Source organism: Solea solea, chromosome 5, assembly GCF_958295425.1.
Source record: "Solea solea chromosome 5, fSolSol10.1, whole genome shotgun sequence".
Lineage (NCBI taxonomy): Eukaryota > Metazoa > Chordata > Actinopteri > Pleuronectiformes > Soleidae > Solea > Solea solea.
In genome coordinates, this window is record NC_081138.1 from 3,229,391 (window position 1) to 3,238,165 (window position 8,775).

Genomic DNA, 8,775 nt, shown 5'->3' on the forward strand with positions numbered 1-8,775 from the left:
GATCATAGGCACACCATTGGATTATCTGTAATTTATTACTTAATTTATACTCGTCTTTTATCATATTCCAGATTTTTAGCTGTGCTTTGATCCATGGGTTCTGTGCCTTGTCTACAAATCTTCCCAGGTGTTTGTGCGGTAGTACTGCTTGTATTGGGGGTCAATCAGAGTGGAGAGTTCGATATCTTTCCATCTGGCTCGAAAGGATGGGTTACACAAATTAATCAGGGGTTTAATCTGAGCTGCATAAAAATAATCCTTATAATTAGGTAATGCCATCCCCCCATGCTTCTTTGGAAGTTGTAAAGTTTTAAACCTAATCCTGGGTTTTTTACCCTGCCAAATAAATCTGGAAATAATCTTGTCCAGTTCAGAAAATTGTTTAGAGGAAATTTCTACAGGGAGTGCCTGGAATAAGAAGAGAAACTGAGTTCCATCTATGCATGTCTTCTTTAATTTTTGTTAAGAGGGGGCCATAATTTATCTCTGCCAGTGTTTGAATTCTTTTCGGCAGGTTTATTCCTAGATATTTTAATGAATTTTGATCCCATTTAATATGGAATGTGTCCCTAAATTGCTTTGTGGGTTGGTAGTTGTCTTTTGTTTAATTTATATCCTGAATAACTACCAAACGTTTCTAGAAAGACCATTCATTTGGGGAGTGAATTAGGAGGGTCACTTAAATAAACCAAGACGTTGACCACATATAGCGTCACCTTGTGGTCGTCTCCATTAATGCAGATGCCTGTCTTATCCACTGAGCTAGGGGCTCTATATAGAGTGCAAATAGCCATCTGGGCCCGGTGATTTGTTTGCTTTCAGGGTGGAGATGGCCATATTCAGCTCTATCTCATTTATAGGGGCTGTTAATATTCCATTTTGTTCTTCTGATATAGCAGGTAATTTGAGAGATTTTAAGAAGTCATTTGCTGGTCACCTTCTAATTGGGGTTGTGTATACAGGCATTTGTGGATTATTTGCATTTCATGTTGAAAACTAAACATCACATGTTCCCAGGGCCCCAAGTAGAATCTTTACATAATTCAACCAATAATCCTGAACCAAAAGAAGCTAAAGATTCAGTATCGAACTGTGTCATTTTTATAGATTTGTCTCTTTGCCGTGTGTGTGGTTTGTTTCGAGGCCTGTTCATTGGGTAACATCATCACAAGTGGACAACTATGTTAGCATCTGACATTGCATCTCCACTTGGATCTACTTGAATAAGCCCTTTGGCACTGGCATGTGACTTTATTGATTTATGAACCATTGAAAAAGGGTTTTTAGCCAGTCCATCCATGACAGATGGTTCTATTGTTACGTGGTTGTTGTACGACATACTGAGACCCCGTTTAGCCCTGGTATTGACACCTGTCCTGGGTGATCTCATCACAACTGGACAATGCTTAGATCTGCATCTTTTGATCTGATGACAAAAAAACACATTTGGACACACGTGGCCACACCCCTGAGCTTATATGAGCACAATTCATCCTCTGAATGGATTAAATACTGCCCTCTTTGCTGACCTCCTCTGACCTGCTGCAGTTTTATAGTATTTTTATACTTCATACGTTGATTTTTTTTTTTTTTTAAGGACAGATGTTTAGAACATTGGCTGAAAAATTCAAACATAAACATCCTACACACTGTCTCATCTGCAAGTAAAAATCATAATTTATAGGAATAGTAATCTGGACCTTGTTGGATAAGAGGAACTGTACTTCTTAGGGTTTAATTAAAGCATTTTCTTCTTGTGTCTTTAATTAAAATCATTCACTAAAAAGGAAGCTTAATTAAGAATTTACACAGAAATAATAGCACAGGCATAAAAAGCACAATTCACAAAGCGCTCCTTTGATGTGAGGACTGTGGAGATATTTTGTGTAGTGATGCAACGATCCAGTACAGGGTGGTTTGTGACATGTTTTAAATAGCATCAATAGCTGCCAGACGAGCTCAATAACAATTGGTTATTTCTGCTGGCTCTAAATTCTCTACACCTACTGCTTCCAGACATCAGCAGAAAGCCAGTCATCCTGCCAGCAAAATGGAGCAGTAAACCTCACCGGCGTTATTATACTGTGTCTGTCAGGAGAACTGATTTGCTCTCCAATTTGTCACTTTAACTCGCATTCACTTTAGTTCTGTGTTAAATTATCTATTATCCCCCCATTATTCTCTTTCCGTTTCTCTGTCTCCCTATCAAGTCTTTCTCTCCAGCTGAGCAAACATCAAAGGAGTGTGCTTCAAATCGCAGGTGTTGAAGGATTAAGGCTGCCGCGGGACGGGGGTTTTATTCTCAGCCTCATCTTTGATGTAGTGTCTCTTTTACTCACGCGTCTCGCTCCCGTAACGTGGCTTGTCAGTGTCCTCGTTCTCACACAGCAACATTCAGTGGGCACACCTCATAGGGGCTGCACCCGCAGAGTGGTGAATGTGTTCTGGGGTGATTTAATGTCAGTTCCTGCACAGATGATGAAGACATCTGACAGTAAGAGTTTAGAAGTGTAAGTGGTTGGAAGTTCATACAGACAGGTCGTTCTATATTCTGAGATTTCACTTAGGTTTTGTCTCTGTGAGTGAATTTAGTGGCTGATCTACCAGTTTTGTCCAGCTGTCATATCAGTGAGTGTTGAATGTACTGAAAGCCATGATGCCTGCATGATAAATCCTACTAACAAAAGTGATCTCTGATGCTGGTAGATATAGGCTGATATTTGTGGATATACTGAACATGGGTTGCCTCCACATGTCGCCCTCACAGTGAATTTAAACTCTCTGTTTACTAGTTATTAGCTAATTAAAGCACAGTAGGCTAATCTAATATGGTGAACCTGGCTAACATGAAACCTACTAAGACTCAATATGCTGGTGTTTTTGAAATGTCAGCCTGCTGGGCAAAATATTGCATCAAATTATGTTTGCGCGGAAGAATAACAGATTACTTTGTTTTGCTGGAATTTCTAGTTATGATGATTGTTTGGATACATATGATCTCAGTTGTATTTAAAAATGGAATTGGAGACCTTTCTTTTGTGTCAGGCCCATACGCCTCTGTGGCAGCATGGAAACATCTCTTATGCCTGAAATTGTGCACCGAAATTATTTCACTCTTTAAAGAGACGCTGGTGCTGGAACATGGTGATGGTGGTCAGTGACCTGGTGAGATTGAAGGATGGATGATGGATCAGATGAGATGTGTGAAAACTTGCATAACCAACAAAAAGGCAGGCTGGCCGGAGGCAGGCTGGCCGGAGGCAGGCAGGGATAAAAAGTGCAGGTGATCCTGGAAAAAATAAAAAGCAGAATAAGTTACCGTGGCTGGGATCAAAAGCTGAGAAGGCAAGCAATGAAAGAAAAAATAAGATATTTAATAATTACACACAGGTCAAACAAAGTGAATCTTGATGATCTTGTCTTCCATGCATTTTTTAATCTTAAAGGATTCCTTTAAAGATGAATGTCAACATGATCTTATTCTAACTACATTTATTTGAGAAATGAGAAGAATTCCTTAAAGTTACAAAACATTTGCAGCTCTATATCAGTGAGAGTGAAGCAGAGGAGACGAGGAATCTTTTCCAGTCTGACCGCTGTTGCATTGACTGGAGGCTCTGCTGACCTTCAGCCTCGGCTGGGTCACCAGGGTCTGTGGCTCTGCTGAGGAGGGACAGGAGGACACATTGCTCCCCAGACCGTCAAGAAACCACACAGTCATCAGCTGAGCCATGTCTGACAGAAGAGTGAGAGAGAATTGTCCCAAACTCTGCAGGCTCACCTTCAGGGAAACAGCAAGCACATACTTTAGACTCAGACGTGACTCACAGTCACATGCACGACCGTGTTTATTCACTCAAACGAGAGGCTGCACAGAAGTGTCTGTTTGGCGACGCCACACAGTGAAGGATGTATTTGAACAGAGGACACCTGCGAGACAGAAACTGCCAACAGAGTCAAAGTTTTGAGGGACTGTAAGACAGTCATGCTGTGATGCTACGCCATGTGTGAATGATATTTGCCCTTTTAGTTTCTTGGGCCCACAGTCATCACTTATCGTTAGAGGATGCCATCACAGAGAAATGGCTGTTCCCTGGGATTGCCCCCCCGCTGAGTGCCAGCTGTATAGATTAATGACCTGTCCTTCTTCCCTTTCTTTACTTCCCTCCTTCGGTCATCATCCTCAACATCTCTTTCTTGACAAACATAGCCCTCTCCTTTTAGTGAGCTACATTTCATCCAGCTTTTTCTCCAGCGAGAACAGCGTCTGTGTCCTTCATTTAAGTTTTCTTGTAACTTTTTACATTCTTCACCAAAAACACACTGTCAGCATCAGCCAACCAATTGTAAAGGTACATTTCTTTGAAACTTGCCTCACTGCCTCCCCCAAAAGTTGTGGTTTTAAAAAGTAAATAAGTTCTCTGTGCATTTCTGCACGTGCGTACGAACCCACTGTTCTGTTCATACTTAAAAATACGGTTTGCCTCAGTCTGGTGTTCCTTACATGCGTACTCAATCTCACATTCCAGTCCAGTAGTGGCCATTCCTCACCAGGCAATCGCCCTCATTTCTGTTTCCTTGTAATCTTTGAGTGCAGAGTTGTAAATAACCTTAAGCAAGTATCCAGTACAGTCGGTGGCACCACCTGTGCTGTGCTTCAAAGAGCATGCATTCTCAGCATGTGCGATCCATGCATACTCAAACTGGAGGTGTGCATGCATTTGTCTGTGCCGTACAGTAATGGATAGATGACTTAATCTATGTCATACAGACTCCAGTGGAGCTCCACGCACGCGATTACAGTTCACCCTCATGTTGTCTTGAGGCAACACGTGTAGTGTAATTGTTGCCCCATACCTTTTGTTTTTAATGCTTTGGTACAGTTCTGAATTTGAGATCATATTTGGCCCAAAGATTAATCTAAGGCAGGGGTGTCAAACCTACGGCCCTTGGGCCAGAACCAGGCCACCAGAGGGTCCAATTCGGCCCACAGGATGAATTTGTGAAAAAAATACTCTTTTTTTCAGTTTTTCAGTCCCAGATACCTGTGACTAAATGTTTTGTGCCTTTTTAGATCCAGTGTGATCTATAAGTGGTAATTCACATGTGTAAATGGTCAACTTAGGCATAATATTATAGAAATTGCAGTTATTTTTCTCAAGAAATTTCACAACTGTCTTGTTTACCTATTCAAAATAATATGAAGTGCTGACAGAAGAATGACACAAATTATGGCTGTCATGTTTTCAATAAATTAGGTTTGTGTGACGTTAACTTGAAATGCTATTCCTACAAAAATATTCAGATTTGTCACTGATTTATGGAATAGTCTGAGACCATCAGTAAGAAATGAGTATGTCAAAGCAGTTTAAACAAGTAAAAATAATTTACAACCTTAAACTTCATCACTCATCATGTTTAATTCAATGCAGTATAAAGTACTGTCCACTTGTATGTGGTGCAGTGGAAGCATAAAGTAGTACAAATAATAGAAAAAGTACTATATTCCTACTAACTACTTTAATCAGTCAGACATTTACATGACCCAGGACTGTGTCTGTTTACATGGAAACTGCATTTATTACTAATGATGAATATCCACTTAAATGAAAAGTTCTCATACGACCAAAGTTTACATAAAACATCACTGAAGTGGAAACAAACCTCACTCTCAACCTTTTTTCATTTATTATGAAACGACACACACAGAGGACAGACGTGAACAACCTGAAGAGTATTATTGGATGTCTGGCTTCGCTCTTCTCTTCTGAGACGCTGTGATCTCGGGACCTGCTCCTTCTTATTTTACCTTCACAGGATGTCTCTGTCTAAACACAGGCCCCATCCTCTTCTTACAAAACATACATACACGCATGAATATTTGTTCTGGCACTGTCTCACATATTTATATCCTTGTTCTCTGGAAGCTGCTGTGTCAAAAAGAAAAGAAAAGGCATCTGAACTACTGGTGGATTAAATAATCCCACAGATTTTTGCCATTTCTTGATAGCACGTCATTTAATTAGTTTATTATTACTTATTTATCTAAGTTTATTCATTTTTGTTCTTTGGCTTAGGGCATACACAAGATGCAGAGCAGCGAGACAAACCTATAGGGCTGAACAAGTTTTGAATACAAATCTAATTGTGATTGTGGTATGATTCGCGATATCAGAGGGAATGGTAATTTTTACATCATTATTCTAATTTTCATTTAAAAAAACCAAAAACAAAACGAATTTTAAATGATTATTATTTGTGCAGATCTGTGAGAAACAAAGATGTTCCCTTCAGTCTGTAGAATAAGATGTGTGTGGGGCGAGACAATAATTGTGGAGGATAAAGCGGTAGAAAATGGACACACATTTTGGCAATTTGCATCACATATATTGGCTATTGGCTGCACTGAGCTCTCTGCTACAGCACAACCTAGACAATCTGATGGAATCTTATAAACACACCTGATCAAAAAGTACTCAAAATGTTAAAATCGTAAAAAAATGTGTGAAATTTGGATTCACTTGCCCTGTTTTTATGAGCAAATATAAAAGAAGTCTAGTATTTTGTGACGTCTGCACAATTATTGCTACTTAAAATCACTACCAAAAATGCGATATAAAATGAACGCATAAGAAGACAAAAAAAAACTGGAAAATGACCACGGTTGCGCCTGCGGCACAGATCCGTGCCATGTTAACACTAATTCATGTGTTTACTTGAACTGTGAAATTAGTAAATATTTAGGAGATAATGATGATAATAATAAAATAATAAATAACAAAAACAATAATTATGAATTAGGTTCTGGTTTCTAGGTTTTCTACAGGCCTATAAATATTCTGACCCTGGATATTCAGGCTTGCCAAAAGGAATGTAGTGTAATGGCTGAGGTTATCAATGTTGTGGCAAACTCTAAACTGTTGAGCCAGTTTGTGTTACTGTTGTAAAATCCTCCCCAAGAGGCAATGAGAGCAGGCGGGCTGGAGTTTTGGGAGAGACAAGTGCCATTTGGTTCATCTTTCTGTCTGTTCCTGTGAACGCCTCTGAGGCAGGGACATCGTGAGTCACTCCGCAGTCAGTTTCCCACACTGAAATAGTCCACTAATTTACCTGAGGTCAGTTATGATTTCATTGGTGACTCTAAGACTCTGCTGATGACCTCAGTCATGATAAAGATGGTGGTTCACCACAAGAAGATAACTCACTCATGACGCTTTCTTCCTCCATCATATCTGTATGGATACTATTATGCTATAGCAAGCAGCCAACTGCCATAGTGTGTGTCTTCTCTTGATGCAAAAAACACACACAAAAGCTCTGCCACTTTATTTAACACTCCTAAAGTTGAATAAACGAAGTAGAGAAGAAGAGCAGAAACACAAGCAGACCCCTGCTGATGATAGAGAAAAAGGGAGACAGAAAAAGCAAGACTGTAGTTAAAATACTGCTGTGTTTGTGTACAGTACAGTCATTATACTGTGACCAAAATGGTTAAACAAGTCGCTTTTCTACGTGTTCGTTTGTTGGTTTACTACCAGAAAGTTTGCCTTAATATTCTGTACAAACAGTGGCTTTCAGCTGCTTTGGTCCCCACTAAAGCTTGTGTATGTGTGTGTGTGTGTTATAGAGCATGTGCTGAACAATGTTGCTGAATTTCACATGATTTGAAACCTAAATTTTAAACCCAAAGTGATATTTTTAATCATTTCAATTCAGCAATTGCATTAGTTTTTTCCTGTGGGGTGAAATAAATCACTTTACATGCACTTGGATTATAATTCACCAAACTATTTTTGTGGTTTCACAACTTTTTACAGGAGTGAAAACCAAAGCTCAGCATCACTAATCGAAAACATCAAGAGCTTATGTAATGCATACATCACAGTCGCCTTTACTTCTACATCTTAAAACTTGTGTTTTCGCAGATCTGTGCTCACACACACACACACACACACACACACACACCAGCGCAAGGGCAAGTCTTTTTTTATTTCACACCCTGGCTGGAGATTGTGAGTGCGCTCGTGTGTTGCAGTTGCAGGTTCAGGTTACCTCTGCCCCTGGAGGAAAGTAAGCCTGCTGTGACCTTGACCTTGGCCCTGCTGATCAACTCAGTGCAGCAGAATCTCTCCCTCTCCCTCTCCCTCTCACAGTATGTACGTTATTCTCCCATACTCCCATCATTTTGTGTCAATATCTTAGCATACATTATTACAACACATTTTAGTTCCACATCCCTGTCCAAAGCAGCCTTTTTTTTTTCATTTTGAATACAGAAAATACTGATACTGTAAATTAGAACGCCAAATATTCCAAATTGTGTAGCCCCTGAAATATAGCATGTCACAAGTTTTTAGTGTGAAAACAGCAATACTTTAAACTGCATCAATCCCCTAGACTGCAAAGTCTGGTCACAAACTAAATTTAGCTTCAAGCTTTGACATATCCTCTCTAATTACACTGACAGGCCGAGAGAGGCTGCAAACCAGGATGTTGTTACTTGTTAATTAAAACTCTTTCTTTGACACCACTGGTGCTTCAAAGAAATCCCTCATCTGAGATAAACGCGGCTGTGGGTGCAGATAAGAGTGGACCGACTCGATGAGGCGAGTGGAGCTCGATGCGTCTCCAGGCCGTCGAGAAATGAACTCACCGCATTTTGCTTTATGAGGTAGTCAGATTTTAGTGGACCCAAGGTACAGAACACAGACAGAGGAGGCAACATATGTTTAAAGAGTTTATTGTGGGAAAAGGAGGACCAGGAGAGCAGCTGAA